Source organism: Eublepharis macularius, chromosome 14, assembly GCF_028583425.1.
Source record: "Eublepharis macularius isolate TG4126 chromosome 14, MPM_Emac_v1.0, whole genome shotgun sequence".
NCBI lineage: Eukaryota > Metazoa > Chordata > Lepidosauria > Squamata > Eublepharidae > Eublepharis > Eublepharis macularius.
In genome coordinates, this window is record NC_072803.1 from 47,099,567 (window position 1) to 47,114,735 (window position 15,169).

The following is a 15,169-nucleotide window of genomic DNA, read 5'->3' on the forward strand; positions in this document are numbered from 1 at the left end:
AGTCATCACAAAGGTATATGGCATGTGTCTTATATTAATTAAATAAGGATAAAGAAGGGTGCTGTGGCTTGGGCCCTAAGCCTTGCTTCATCTTGTGCTGCATCCATTTCCATTGTGGAGCACATTCCTCTTACGCTAAGCCCTTTCACTTTCTCAAGATTAGTGTCTTTGAGTAAGCCAAAAAGTGCCTAGCACTGGAAGGACATGCTGCACAGCAAAAGCCTGCCCTGGCAATGGATGAGGCACAGTGCAAGCGAAGCTTTTAGGATTCCTGCCTCTTCTTCATGACCCAAGTCAAGAAGCGTGTTGAAAGTGGTGAGAACAGAACTCGTGCTTTCCTTGGCAGCTGTCAGTGCTCCCTGTGGAGGTGTACCTCACACTTGGTTTAGGTTTCAGCCACCAAGAATCCTTATAGCAATGTTGCCTTTGGCTTTGGTACTGTTTAAGGAACACGTCTCATTATTAGAAAAAAAGTAGATTTTTAAAAATAGCTGTTAGAAGTTGTCCTTTTGGTAATGTTTGACTCTAAATAGTTGATAGGGAAAGTAGCTTGAGCTTTTAGGCTTGTGCTGTTCCTGACTTTTTCACCTTTTCTTTTAACAAGATAGAGATCTAACTGTTTCCATAAAAGTGATTGTGTGGTCAGAAATGCAAACCTGTGCCAGCGTAGGTAGCTTGCTCATTAAGCAAGTGGCATAGATCCTCCCTTATCCTAGCTAAGTTACAGTCAGTGGCTTGGCGGCCATATGTGGCTCTTTGATACCTCATGGCTCTTCTGAGCATCATCTCCCAATGTGCCCCCCCCCCATATTTCAATAAAGAGGGCAAGATGGTTGCCTGGTGACCTTTGTGGTTGGCAGGTGGTTCCCATGTTGAAATAACCACTGCTGGAGGGACTGAAGGATGGGTAAGCTGTGAGTTAGGGATGGAAGTAAAGGGCCTGTCTTCTCCAACAGCCCCCACTGCTCTCTGCAGCCTCTGAACTCTCATCCCAGCACCGAGGCAGCTGTTAGGACAAGTTGGCCATAGAGAAGAGATAATAAAACCATCACCTCAGCAACCACCCAGGAAAAGAGCAAACTGGCCACTGTAGGATGGTGGGGATTTTACTCCCGTTTCTCCAAGGCCAGCTTGCTCTCCTCTGGGCACTTTGGCAATCGTGTTCTTTTGCCTGAGCTGCTGTGCATCATGCTGGGAGAGAGGGTGAGATGGTAGAAGGGCAAGTTAAGGATGCACACACTTCTTTCAAAGAGAGGCTTCACGATGCTGCTGGCCAGCTCAGAGCAAGCTTCCATCTGTGCTGCCTTCTCTGTCCCTGACACAAGGCAGAGTAGATGCAACCATCTTGCTTTCACTCAAGCTGCAAACCTCATGCCAGGGGAAAAGCAAGAAAGACGGTAAGGGAAAGAAAATGTGTACAGGTTCAACAGTGTCTCTCTAAGTCCAAGCCTTCCTGCTTAGCGGTACCAAATTAACCGTGGTAATGAGAGAGTCCTACATGCTCATGTCATTTAAAAGGTTATAGATTTCGTATGAATAGTTGCATGTTATGTTATTGTGGGTTTTGGGAGAGGTGGTGGCAAACATGGTTGCCAACCTCCAGGTAGTAGCTGGAGATCTTTTGGAATTACAACTGATCTCCAGAGATCAGTTCCCCTGGAGAAAATAGCTGTCTCGGACTGTATGGCATTATATCCTGTTGAGGTCCCTCCCCACCCCAAACGCTGCCCTCCCCGGGCTCCATCCTTAACATATCCAGGAATTTTCCCACCTGGAGCTGGTAACCCGAGCAAACAGGACATACAGTAGTGTGTGACTCTTTTTAGTTGATGGTAATTGCAAATGTGGCTCTCCACATGACACAGACTGAGTACTACTGAATAAAGTAGGAAACTTATGGCCCATAAGGTCCAGTAGCACAACTTAATAAGTTTCTGTTTTCTTATGGCTTTTATTTTTGTTTTGGTAAAAGAAATACCATTCAGAAAGTACTTTCCTGGACTGAAAGAAGACTTTTTGTTTCCTTACCTGTGAATTTAAGGGCAGGGAAAAAGAGATGGATTGCAGAAGCAGGGATGACTGGGTTGCAGATTACCAAATGGGCACTGCCTTAAACTCTGTCTGTAACATCCCTAGTCAGAAGCATGTGATAGTTTTATGCCAGCTCTTCTAGAGGCATGAAAACTCTTTGATGCATCCATTCTGTGACATATTTTGATCTATCTTTCACCAGTGTTACCAATAAATAGTACATCATGCATGTATTGCCCCTCTGTGGCTCATCTGGTAGAATATAAAACCTTAGGGGATATCAATTCAGCTCTGACTTGAAGGAGTCTGCTTAGAGAGCCAGTGTGTTTCAGAGTATAGAATTTTAAGTTTAGCTATGGAAGACTCAGTCATGAACCAAATTAGGTACCCTTTGCTAAGTTACTATGGGCTAGTTGAAATTTTCCAGGGAACCTAGTGTCAAAGGCATGCCACCTGGAAAACTTTTTGTAATGTATAAACAAGCCTGGGTTGCCTTACCAATATATTATGAGGATAAAATGAGATAAGGATTACAACTCATTCTGAAAGGATAGAAGAAATCAGTTTACCAGCTTTTTCATTATTGATTTGTATATGACTGAGCAAAGGATAGTCAAGGGCTCTACAATTCATATTTGATCATACAATAGTCACTCCAGCTGGACAACTGGGCTCCATTAGATTTTTTTGAAGACTTTTCTTCATAACAGCTCCCAGGCTGAATGGTGTACCAAGACCTTTTGGAGCAATTTTCATAAGTAGCAGAGTTTAATACCCAACTGAATGAGAAGTTGTGAAAGGCCTAGTGTTCAGCCATGTGGTATTTCTTCTTGAAAAAATAAACCTGGGTCTGGGCCCATATATTAACATACCAGATTGCAATAGGCACTTGGGGGTATTCTTCCTTTTGGGAGATAAGAAGAGCCTCAAAAACAGGGGGGGGGGGGGACAGAATCCCTAAATTCCTCTGAAACATAACACAGTAGCAGCAGCCAGTTAGATTGCTCAGATCTCAGAAAGCTTAGATGTTTATTTGTAGATATATACAAATAGTGTCTTAGTAAACAAGTTTCTGTTACTTTATTTACTTAAAAATCATTGTTTAAAAGAAAATCTTTTACATTTCTAGTTGCATAAAAGTATTTTACCGGGCATTTTGACTAGGTGGAATATAGAAAATTCAGGACTGGTAATTACAATCTGAATTTCTCAAAAATTGTAATTGTGACAAAACAATTTGTTGTTCTGAATACTCTGAGATTGTTGCAATCCTCCCTTGGTTTATATTATCTTTTCTTCATTCCTCCAGCAAAATAGCCTATACATAACCTTTTACTTGGCATTTTGCTATAGCAGTGGCTCCTAGATGTTGGATGAGGAACCACCACGAGGTAATGATGTGTTTTGGTTGTATCTGCAGGCTGCTAGTGATCAGAATAGTGCTCACAATTATGATCAGTGCAAACTAATGGAACTTTCAGGGAGTTTGACTTCCTGGTCAGATATTGGAACCATAAAGATCCATTGTGCTATAGAATGGAATATAGCTAAATAAGATCCCCAGTCTGTAAAGTAAGAGGTATAAGGTATCAGCCTTGAAGTCATCACCCTTTGATCCAGAAGTTCTGCTTCTTAATGCCAGGTGTAGAGGACCAGCTGTGGCTACTTGATGTTGAGAGAGCGCTCTCCATTTTACTATTATTTTTCATGTGTCTTGAGTTCAAAACAAGTTGTGGGATTGAGATCTAGCAAGCCCTATTCTGACAATATCCTTTCTGCTAGAGTTCAGTTACTAACAGTGTGAGATTTCTGCACATTTTATCAGCTGTGAAAATGCATCCATGGATTTGATATTCCTTATCAGATGCTCGTTCGTACTGAAAGTCAAATTTAATAGCTATTAAACAAATGAAAAAATTCTACCAGGAAATTTTTTGTGTTAAAAAGTCAGCCAATTATTTCCTCCAGCACAAGGCAGTCTTTAAAGTCACCCCAAGATTAAGTGTTTAGAATTGGTTCTTGCAAAAGGTTCAGCTGATATTCATCTCCGAGTTATACTTTGGTGACAGTATGAAGGTCTGAAAGCTGGGCTGGCCCTGAACCCTTTCTAAGTAGAACTATGAGGGTGGGGGGCACTCCTGGAAAATGAGAGAACAGTAGCTGTGTTAAACATGCTTCAGGGATACAGATTTCTTGAGGGTAGTGGGTAGGTGTGGATGCGGGAGTTTTCTTGAACAATATTTAACATATGCTCAAAATATTCCTTATATAAAAATGACCCAATAGTAAATATTTTTAACATCAAAATTCTCCCAACTTAAGACATTCCCCCTGCATGCTTTTTTGTGACTGAGCTAATGTGAAGCGGCAGAAGCAGCCGTTACTTTCTCACTGTTTTAACTAGGTAGGTAAACTCAAACTTTTTCATTTGGTTGAGAGCCCTAATTTCCCACTGGCTGAGATGGTTTTGGGAGGGGGGGGGGATGGATGACCAATGGAATACTGTAAAAACAAAGATCCTCAATTCTTTGATAATGTTTGTTTTGAAATGGTAACAAAATGCCTTTAGAGATTTCAAAGGATTACCTATCCAATGTCTTCTCCCTTTCTTCCTTAATATTGTTTGCAAAAGAAGACAAGCCCATAATTGTCTCCACAACCTTTTCTTCTAGGTCAAACAGAAATTTACTATACAGCATCTTTTTGTTGAATGTTCTCCTAGGAAAGTTGAACCCAAATGCTATATTTGTTCTTATTCCCCTTTAATGGTAGCCTCACCTTATTTTCTCTTAAGCCAAGGCATGCTGAAAGATATATTAACACTTTTTGCTTTCTGTTTCAAATGCTAAGTGTCAAAATAAGAGTTTTGCAACACTGTTCGATCTTATCATTCTTGCTTCAGATTTCACATTTGGCACTTATCGTACATGCTGTTGCAAGAAATATTCCAGTAATACTTTGGTTGATTTGGACCTCTCTTTAAAAAAAAAGTTTTCACTTAAAAATTGTAAACACGCTGATATTCTAGGAACTTAGAGGAACTTTCTGTGTCTCTTAATCTGATCAGCATGTCAGAGAAAAGTAAAAGACCAGCTTCCTGGGTTGTATTACAATAGTCCTTTCAAAGAAATAGTACAAAGAGTAGAGGTTTTGCTGTAAAGCATTTTAGGGGGGAAAGTGTTTTTGCCACATGTATGATCAATGCTGTGTTGAATTTAATATAAAATTAAAATTATATTTTTGACATTTTAGGCCAAGTTAACAAACATATGTTTGAAGTAAAAATCAAGAAAAAGCATGCAAACCCCCTAATATTTGGAAGTTTAGGTGCATTTATTTTAATTTCTCATTTATGTTTATCACATTAATTGATAGTTTAGTGGAAAATGTAAATCAAAACTTAACAAAAGTCTGGCTTTGTTTACTAAATTATAATAGCATTTTAAAATTATTTCATGGCATTAAAATAAGAATTGATTTTAAATATGACGCTTTTCACATTCTTACCCTGTTTCCTTGGGACTTCTTTTTTCAAGCTTTAAAGTTGTTTTTTTTAAAAAATAAAAGACTCAGTCGCTGGCTCATCCACAGAAATAATGACATCGCTGATTGCACCAAAATAAATAAATTCATCAGCAATTAAGGCTACCTAGATTGGTTTGCAGAAAAGCTTAATGCATTTGTACTGTTCTTGGAAGAATAAAAACATAAGGTTATTGCAGTCCTGTTAGCTCCTTATTGTTTGCTGTCGTCCCTTTAACTTGATTGCAGAATCTTATCCGTCAGTTCACATACTATAGACCCTGAGGGACAATAGGCTGCAGCTTTTCAGGAACTCCAGCTCTCCTGCATTTTAGTTGCAAAGCTTTGAATCCATCATTTCAAGCGAGGCTAAAACAGCCCTATTTGAACTTCAGCTTCTTTGTGGTGGATTTACATGCTGAAGGAGGAAAAAAACAGATAACCAAGCATGCGGTAAGCAGACAAGTTCTGGTTGGATAAGCTCCGCTTCCCCCTCCCACAAGAGCAAGGGATCCACCAGCAATAGACACGTTCAGGGCCTCCCCTTAACCACAAACAGTAGAGGGCTGGCCGAAGCCAAACTTTTACCCAGTGATGTCACAGCTCTCGGCAGCCCAGAGCAATCTGGTGTGTGGGAGGCTGACTCGCTGGACTTTTTTAAGGAGTAGCAGAGACGCTGAAAATCCACAAATTGCTTAGGAAGATAGCAACACTTCCTATAGTTTTTAATCAGTGCTGCTTAAGGCAGGGTGCAGTTTTCTGTTTGAGATTATATAACTGTTTTTTACCTCCTTTTTTCCTGCCCATGAGTGTTCCTCCTCCTCCTTGGTTGAGTCTGAATTAACTGTGAATCATCATTTGTAATGGTTTGTACTGTAATACTTGCATTATAATGATTAGACCTGAAGATACTGGTTTAGCAGTTGCTTTTTTCAACGGAGAATGCTGGATTGTGTTCAACACACACACATCCTCAGCTTCCTGATTCCACCTCTCCATTTTGGGGCATACCAGAACTGGGATGAGATCACTTGTGTCCCCAGGGGAGGCAGCAGCAGTAAGACATGGGATAACCATACCATCTGTCCAGTGGATGAGCCATACATGTTTGATTCGTTCTACACAATTTTCCTGGAGAGGCAAATTTTTTTGTTCCTTCATTGCATAGTTTGTATGATGGTTCTACTGTTTTAGATTCATATCCCAGCATTCCCAGAACTCAAGGTATATTATACAGTTATCTACATATAAAAGAAGAGAGGGATCTTGGTCAGTGCCTCTCCTTCCACATGACAGAGGCATTTGCAGTGACAATGCAGGATACACAAGACAAGTTTCTCTGTACTTTCTTTGCCTCAGCTATCCGTGGCTGCCAATTCCACTGCTGACAAGAGGGCTTTCAGCAGTTGTTAGGTAGCAGCAGCGTAATACATGCTCTGACAAAAAAGTAAGTGCTAAACCAGAGAGCCACGTCATGAGGGTGGCTTGCTACTCCCCCAGATGCTCAAACATGGCATGGGTAGAGTGCTAACATCACCAATCAGGTGATTCTCTGGCAGGCTTCTCAGAACCTGCTTCTGGTGCAGTTGTGAGTTAGTTTCATGCTGGAGAAAAAGAGACCAGATCCAGAGCATCTTTCACCATGAGGTAAAATTTCTGGGCTACAGAGTAAATGTGCTTGAGGCAATACTCATTCGAGATTTGTTTTCCTTCAGGACACTCCCCTCACCAAAGATCGCTGGCATTGTTGGCCTGGTGTGGGATGCAGAGGAGAGTTTGGCTATCTACTTGGTGTACCGACCGCCTAGCGCACCAGTAGCTACCCTGTCGAGCCCTGTTAGAGGTGGTGTTGGGGTGGGCATTGGAGCATTCTAGACTATTGGTCTTGGGTGACTTCAATGTCCATGTCGATGATGCCGCCTCTTCTCAAGCTGCGGACCTGGTGTCATCCATGGCAGCACTGGGACTCTCCCAGTTTGTTTCTGCTCCTACACATCAAGCAGGCCACATGCTGGATCTGATCTTTGGGGTGGGGGTTCAGGTGAACCTAGATGCTATTACAGTGGTGCCGTGGTTGGACCACCATGGTCAGACACGGTCGACCATGAGTTGTAGGCCCGCCGTCTTGCCGATGTGGGGATCCGAGGGACGGCCTTGCAGTGACTTATGTCTTTTCTCCACGGTCGGGGACAGAGGGTAGTGCTGGGGGAGAGGGTGTCCACGTGCCAGTCACTGGTATGTGGCGTCCCACAGAGGGCGATACTCTCCCCCTGTTGTTCAATCTTTATATGCGCCCCCTCGCCCAGGTAGTGCAGAGTTTCGGACTGGGTTGTCACCAGTATGTGAATGACACTCAGTTGTATCTGTTGATGGACGGCCGACTTGGCTCTGCCCCGGATGCCCTCCTGAGAGCTTTGGAGGCCCTGTCTGGTTGGGTGAAGCAGAGCAGACTGAAGTTGAATCCTGCGAAGACGGAGGTCCTGTATTTGGGCCATGGGCTGTCGAATGTGAGGTTCCATCTCCCAGTCTTTGGGCGGGGGGGCGTTGGTGCCTGTCTCATTGGTTAGGAGTCTTGGCATGATCTTGGATTCCTCCCTGTCTATGGAGGCCCAAGTCACATCTGTTGCCTGAACTGCTTTTTTCCATCTGCAGAAAGCCAGGCAACTTGCCCCCTATCTCTCAGCCCAGGACCTAACAACAGTGATCCATGCAATGGTCACCTCCAGGCTGGACTACTGTAACTCACTATATGCAGGGCTTCCCTTGGGTCTGATCCGGAAACTACAGCGGGTCCAGAATGCTACTGCTCGTGTCCTGATGGGTGTTCCATACTGGACACATATTACACCAATTTTACAGCAGCTTCACTGGCTCCCCATGGAATTCCAGATCCATTTCAAGGTGTTGGTTTTAACCTTTAAAGCCCTAAACAGACTGGGACCAGCATACCTGAGGGACCATCTCTCCCAGTATGTGCCCCGGAGAGCACTTTGTTCAGCGGGTAAGAACTTACTGGTGATCCCTAGCCCTAGGGAGGTTCGTTTGGCCTCGACCAGGGCCAGGGCCTTTTCGGTCCTGGCCCCAACCTGGTGGAACTCTCTGTCTAAGGACACTCAGGCCCACCAGGATCTTGTATCATATCGGCGGGCCTCCAAGACGGAGATGTTCCACCAGGCTTACGGTTGAGGCCAGCGTCAGGACCATCATTGAGCCTCCCACTGGTCTCCTGTATTCGAGTACAGCTTGTCTGTCTGTCTACTTCCTCTTTGTATGCCGGGGGCAGGAATGTTCAGCCAACCATCTGAGGGTTTTGTATATATATGATTTTAATTGCTGAATTTTATTGTAAAATTTACTATGCAATTGTATTTTATGATTGTTTTTTAATATATATATATATATATATATATATATATATATATATATATATATATTGTTTTTCACATATACATAGAAATAGTATTTTATGATTGTTGTACCCTGTCCTGAGCATGCTTGTGGGGAGGGCTGGTTAAACACCGAAGAAACCAAAGTAAAACTAAATGCACTGGTGGGTGGTGGGTAGGTAAATCCCAAAGGCAAAGAGCTGATCAGAGAGCCAGCAACGGCAGCACTCAGCAGCACATGGTCTTTCTCCAAGACCAGACCACATAAAATGGAGGCTACTCGGAGCCAAGCCTGCTTTTTAAACTCCTTGTAGACAGCTTGAAAAAGGCTCTTTCCTTATTCAGATAAGAAGAACCGCATAGATTGGCAACTTTCTCCCCCCGCCCCTGCCTTATTCCTATATACTCCCCTCTTTGGAAAACCCTAGGAAGCAGCCAGCCAAGAGGCTGAAGCCACATTTCCCGGATTAACTGGGATTGACCCAGATTAATTCGGACATCTTGATCCTGCTTCCCAGACCAGATCTGGGATTCTCTATACTGAACCAGCAAAGCTGTATTTTGCTGAATCATCATAAATCCAGCTATAAAAGCTGGTTCAGAAAGCTGGATCACATCCCCCTAATTGGTAGGTAGTGTGTGGGATGGAAGGGGGGCAGAAATAGAGGGCTGAGAAAACTAGTGCAACTGTGAGCAGGACCTTCAGAAACTGATACCTTTCCATCCAAAAAAACAAACAAACCCTTGCTCAAGTTAAATGCTCATCCAGAGGAGAGTGTTCACATGGAAACAACCTACAAAATTTACATTAAAGGTGTAAGTGTACATGATAGAATCACAGTCTTTTTACGGTTGGTAGGGGATGTTGAATCATTTCCTGCCAGTGCCCCATCCCATCTCTGTCTTCAACCAGTGTTCCCCTTTTAGCGTTTGATGGTGGAAAGTGTCATCAAGTCGCAGCGCAGACAACTTACAGTGATTCTATAGGGTTTTAAAGGCAAGTGGCATTCAGAGGTGTTTTGCCATTGCCTGCCTCTGTATAGCAGCCCTGGACTTCCTTGGTGGCTTCCCAACCAAGTACTAACCAGGACCAACCCTGCTTAGCTTCCAAGATCTGACAAGATTGGGCTAGCCTAGACCATCCAGGTCAGAGTCTTCCAGTCAAACAGCATAGCTGGCAGCTTTGAGAGTTTAGCACCTTCCTTCTGTCTCATCTGTGTATGAAATGACCCTCAAACTCACTATGTAACTGTTCAGCAGCAGCCCTGAAACACTGGTCTGCCATTGTGACATTCATTTAGACTCCTAATTATCTCTGAAAGAATGAGGTATTATATAAAAGTGCCCTATGGTTATTGCCTTTAATTTTGATTTTTTAAAAAATTCTTGGTTCTAAATAACAAATGATAATGCATAGTTCTGGTTTATAAATCTTACAACACGAAGGTGAGACATTCTTTGAGCATTCATGAATATTCATCAGAGCGCTTTATACACTGTAGTTTGTGATTAGTTGGGTGTTGCATCCACAGGTTTCCTTCTTAGGCCTAAATATTAGGATTTTGGGTAACAAAGTGTGTCTGGCTGTGACCTAACTTAAAGTCAAGAGGATTTTACAGAGCATTTGACTGCATATTAGTGACTGCCTGCTCTATGTCTTAAAGGTTCTGGGACCAATTTCAGATTGTTAAATGATTTCCACACCTTGTATGTTGACATTAACCTTAAGGCATGAAACTACGTTAGCAAAGCTTTCTAAATGTAAATTTGTCATACTAAAAAAAATTCAGGTTCTGGTATATGTCTTTTTATCGGTCTCTTTAAAAGCCATCTCATGAGGCTAAGGAAAAAGATTCTAATGGAAAAAGAACAAAACATTATTTCATTTTTTAGTTACTGACTATCCAACTGGCTCATCTAGAAATACGATCAGATTCCTAATCAGAGTACACAGCATCAATGCATACTCTGGTTTACGTTTTAGTCGGTACAGTGAGATTTGTTGGTTATTACACGATCAGCTCAAAGTTTGATTGAGCAAGAATCTGAAGACAGAAAACAACTTACCTTTATGCCAGTGGTCTTAAGTTTGACTTGTTGGACCTTTGTATTCTCACAGTTTTAGGAAAATAGCTGTTAATCGCTGCTGTAAAAAAAATCACCACATATAAAATTTTCCCTTGCCATTTTCACTGTTTGTGTTGACCTTGCTACAGTAAATCTTCCAGAAGTAGATCAAGAAGCAGTGCAGTAAACGTGGACATAGTGGCTAAGTGGCTTGCGTGATTTTATACAATGTTCCACACTTTTACACACACAGTTATTCACTCCATCCACAATCTTTAAATGCTGGTTTGATTGCATAAATTGGCCATATTCTTGGTTAGAATCCCAAAAATGCACCTTAGGGAGACTCTTGGTTGTACTTTGCCAAGGTATTTAACCTGGAAACACTGTTCATGAAAAAGATACAGGTGACCACTGCAGCTTTGAGGAAATCAGTGTATCTTTATTTAACGTGCCTTGTCCTGGATAGTTCAGGAAAGCCCAAACTTGTCATATCTTGGAAGCTAAGCAGGGTTGGCCTTGGTTAGTAATTGGATGGGAGACCGCCAAAGAAGACCAGGATGCTATGCAGAGACAGGCAATGGCAAAACACCTCCATTAGTCTCTTGCCTGGAAAATCCCAGCAGGGGTTGCCATAAGTCAGATACAACTTGAGGGCACTCTCCATCACCACCAATTCTCAACATAGCCCCAACCATTGATACCCTTTTCCAGTGTAGTGGACTCTCCTGAAGTACAGTATGTCGATTTGGTTTCTGATGGCCAGATTGAAGATACCCCTGTTGACTTCATCTCCTTTCCAACACACCTTCACAGAAGAATCTAGGAAGCATTTATATAACTACTCTCCCTGTAGAACCCAGGACTGACCCTGTTATGATTAATCATGATTCTGAGAGTCTTGGCCTACAAGGCAGTTGCCACATTCCCTACAGCTCTAGGGACTGCTGGAACTCATTCTTGGAGTCATAAACATTCACTTCATTACCTGTTAGCATCCTCTCATTCGCAGATTTCCTGAGATGAGCAATATTTGCTGCCTAGAAAATATTCCTCATATTGGGATTGACTCTCAACTTGCTTGGCATATCATCCACTCTCAATTTATTGTCGTGCTTCAGAAGGATATGCTCCCCCTTTGAAGAACTGTCTCACACCCTCCATCTACTGATCACCCCATGAATGGATTTGGTACCAAGATGTGACTAGTGGATTCGAATCTTGAGATTAGCAAGATTTGAATCCACTAGTACGTTAAAGATCAACAAGATGAGAGAAATGTTGCATCTCCATTCCTATGTTTATCTGATGAAAGGCCTTTGACTCTTGAAAGCTTGTACTTTGAAAAGCTTGTCAGTTTTTAAGGTGCTACAGGACTTGAATCTTGATGTTATACTGCAGACCAACATGGCTACCGACCTGAAACTCCCTTGAGATTGTCTTTTCCCCACACTTTGGGACTGAGATGAACCTCATCAGTTTTTGAGACTGACTGAGATGGCTTGGGATCAACACACTCAAAACCAGTAATCTCAGAATCAGGTGTCTTGTACTTGTGCACTAACTCAGGACCAAATCCTATCAACTCAACAGTTTTAGAGATTTCCCATGACAACTGCACACACCAGAAAGATGCCAACTTAGCTTGAACCTGAAGGTGATACTGTATACTCCCCTTGGAATCAGAGGCTGGTTCTGAATTGGAGTGATCTGAGAGAGCTATGGCTTCTTCAACACCAATGGTCTGCTATCAAATGGAAGTACTTCTGCTTCTTGTTCAGTACGTTCTTTCCTTCTGTGACCAAGGCATTGCTAATTCCTCTCTATGCATGTACCTTACATCAGCTTCTGCACACTGTCCTGCCCTTCCAGACTTCTGTTTTTTCTCACCCTATTGTAAACAGTTTTTCAAAGATTTGCTGAGATTCTATCCTCCAGTTGCTAAGGTACTTTCCCTATGGAACCTTCAATTAAGATTGTCACAGCTGATGACATGCTTGTTCAAGCTGCTTGCTAACCTTCATTTACTGTAGTTGAAAATGTCCTTGTACATGCAGTGTGATGAGATGAAGCCTTTGGTGGTAATCTGTTAAGTTTAGGCTGCAATGTTTAAGCATACTTGGAGAACAATCTAAAACTGGTATACTCAGTAGGAATTCCCATTTTATTCAATGGAGCTTAGTCCCAAGAAGTATTCTTAGGAATGCAGTCAGAGGCATCAGTGCATGATAGAATTTGTACTGTCTTCATGGCAGTCTCGAAAACAAGATGCAATGCTATACATAGAACACTGACTAGAACATTTTGCTTTGGTTTGTCTCTTTCGTTTCCTGGTTTTGCAAGCTCTTCTTCCAAGGGAGAGCTCAAACCATGAAACGAAGGTGTTGCAATACACTTATGTTTACTGACCTTCCAAAATAATGCATTTGCAATTATTGTCAGCTGACATTTGGGGTTTTATGTGGCCTTTTTTTTTTTTATAAAATTTTTTATTGGATTAGATGTCATTAAATTGTACATTACAATCAGTTTCCTTTAATTTCCCCAATTCTAACCCCCTCCCTTTCCCCCCCTTTTGTTGACTTCCAACAGTTTTCCAACCCCTTGTCCCTTTTCCCTTACTCATTTTAAATTTATTCTATCTGTCAAACGTAGACTTTCACTTTCTTCTAAGCTTATCTATATAACACAGTGCTCCTTCTGTCTTCCTACTTACTTTAACAACTAAATAATACATAACCAAATAATACATTCTTGGCATATTTTCTTTTGATAATAATCATTTAGCTAATTTTGGTACTCTATACTCTATCTTATAATCTCATCTTCAATATGGGACAAACAATTTATCCCTCATTTAGCATAATTTTAGATACTTCTATAAACAGTACATTCAATATAAGTCAACCAATTTAACTTATACTCTATATATTACTTTTTCTACATATCTTATCTTCATACTGTTTTAATTATATAATTATATTATTCTTTCATTATGCAACTATCCACCAAAAATAGTCAACCAATTTGACCCATATATACCTCCAAACCAATTCAATCAATTTAATACATTAATATATATTTTCCCACCTTACTTAAATTCCTTCATTGCAATTATAAAGTTATCTCCATTATACAATTATTGCCAGAAATGAAATTAATTAGTTTCTATCCTTATAATTAGTTAATTTCTATCATTATAATTCTTGTAATAACACCTATAATACTTAATGCTATATATAATAGTCTAATAAAGTAGTTGCTTAGAAATTCTCATTTACCTCTCCACCCCCCGGTAAAGTCACCTCCCTCTACTTTTATTGTATTTCAGTAATTTTCAAACTGCCACAGTTCTCCTCCCACCTCCCATTTCTTCACTAAATATTGTTTCAGCTTCTCCCAATCCGTGTTGAACTGTCCTGGATCAAGGTTAGTCAGTTTCCTTGTCATTTTGTCCATTTCCGCCATGTACAGCAATTTATATATCCAGTCCTCAATAGTTGGCACTTCTTGCACTTTCCACTTTTGCACGTACAAAAGTCTAGCCGCTGCTGTCATGTAAAATAGCAATGTCCTATATTGTGCTGGAATGTCCTCCATTCCCAAGTTCAGTAGCAGGAGTTCTGGGTTCTTATTAATTTGAAATTGTAAAATCTCGCTTATTACTCTTATTATTTCCCCCCAGTACTGCCTAGCTACCTCACAAGTCCACCACATATGATACAAAGATCCCTCATGCTTTTTACATTTCCAGCATTTATTAGACGTGTTCAAATTTCCTAGCGCAATTTTCTTTGGTGTCATATACCAACGATAAATCATTTTGTAGACATTCTCTTTAATATTGGTGCATGTCGTGATCTTCACTGTATTCTTCCACAAGTATTCCCACGCCTCCATTGTTATTTCCTTATTAAAGTTTATAGCCCACTTCACCATTTGCACTTTAACTGTTTCATCTTCAGTATACCATTTCAGCAGCACTTTGTATACCTTACAAAGTTTTATGTGGCCTTTTTTAACAATGTTAGCTAACTCATAGAGTTGCCTTGCTTTTCATTTAGACAGAGATGAAAGGACAGTCAGGTTCGTTTCTTGGCAATACTGACTTTTGGATTTTGTGCTAGTGGAGGACACCTAGATACAATTCACATGGAGCAAAT

General features: G+C 41.2%; 2 protein-coding genes across 5 annotated transcripts in view; one reads left to right on the forward strand and one right to left on the reverse strand.

Moving 5' to 3' along the window:
* Positions 1–5,961, reverse strand: part of ANGPTL2 (angiopoietin like 2) — a 35,930-nt gene extending 29,969 nt beyond the window's left edge. The window contains exon 1 of the mRNA XM_054997355.1: positions 5,539–5,961. The gene's annotated coding sequence lies outside the window, so the exon portion shown is untranslated. The remainder of the gene's footprint in view (positions 1–5,538) is intronic.
* RALGPS1 (Ral GEF with PH domain and SH3 binding motif 1) overlaps positions 1–15,169 on the forward strand; it is a 283,344-nt gene that overhangs the window by 137,559 nt on the left and 130,616 nt on the right. The window lies entirely within an intron of this gene.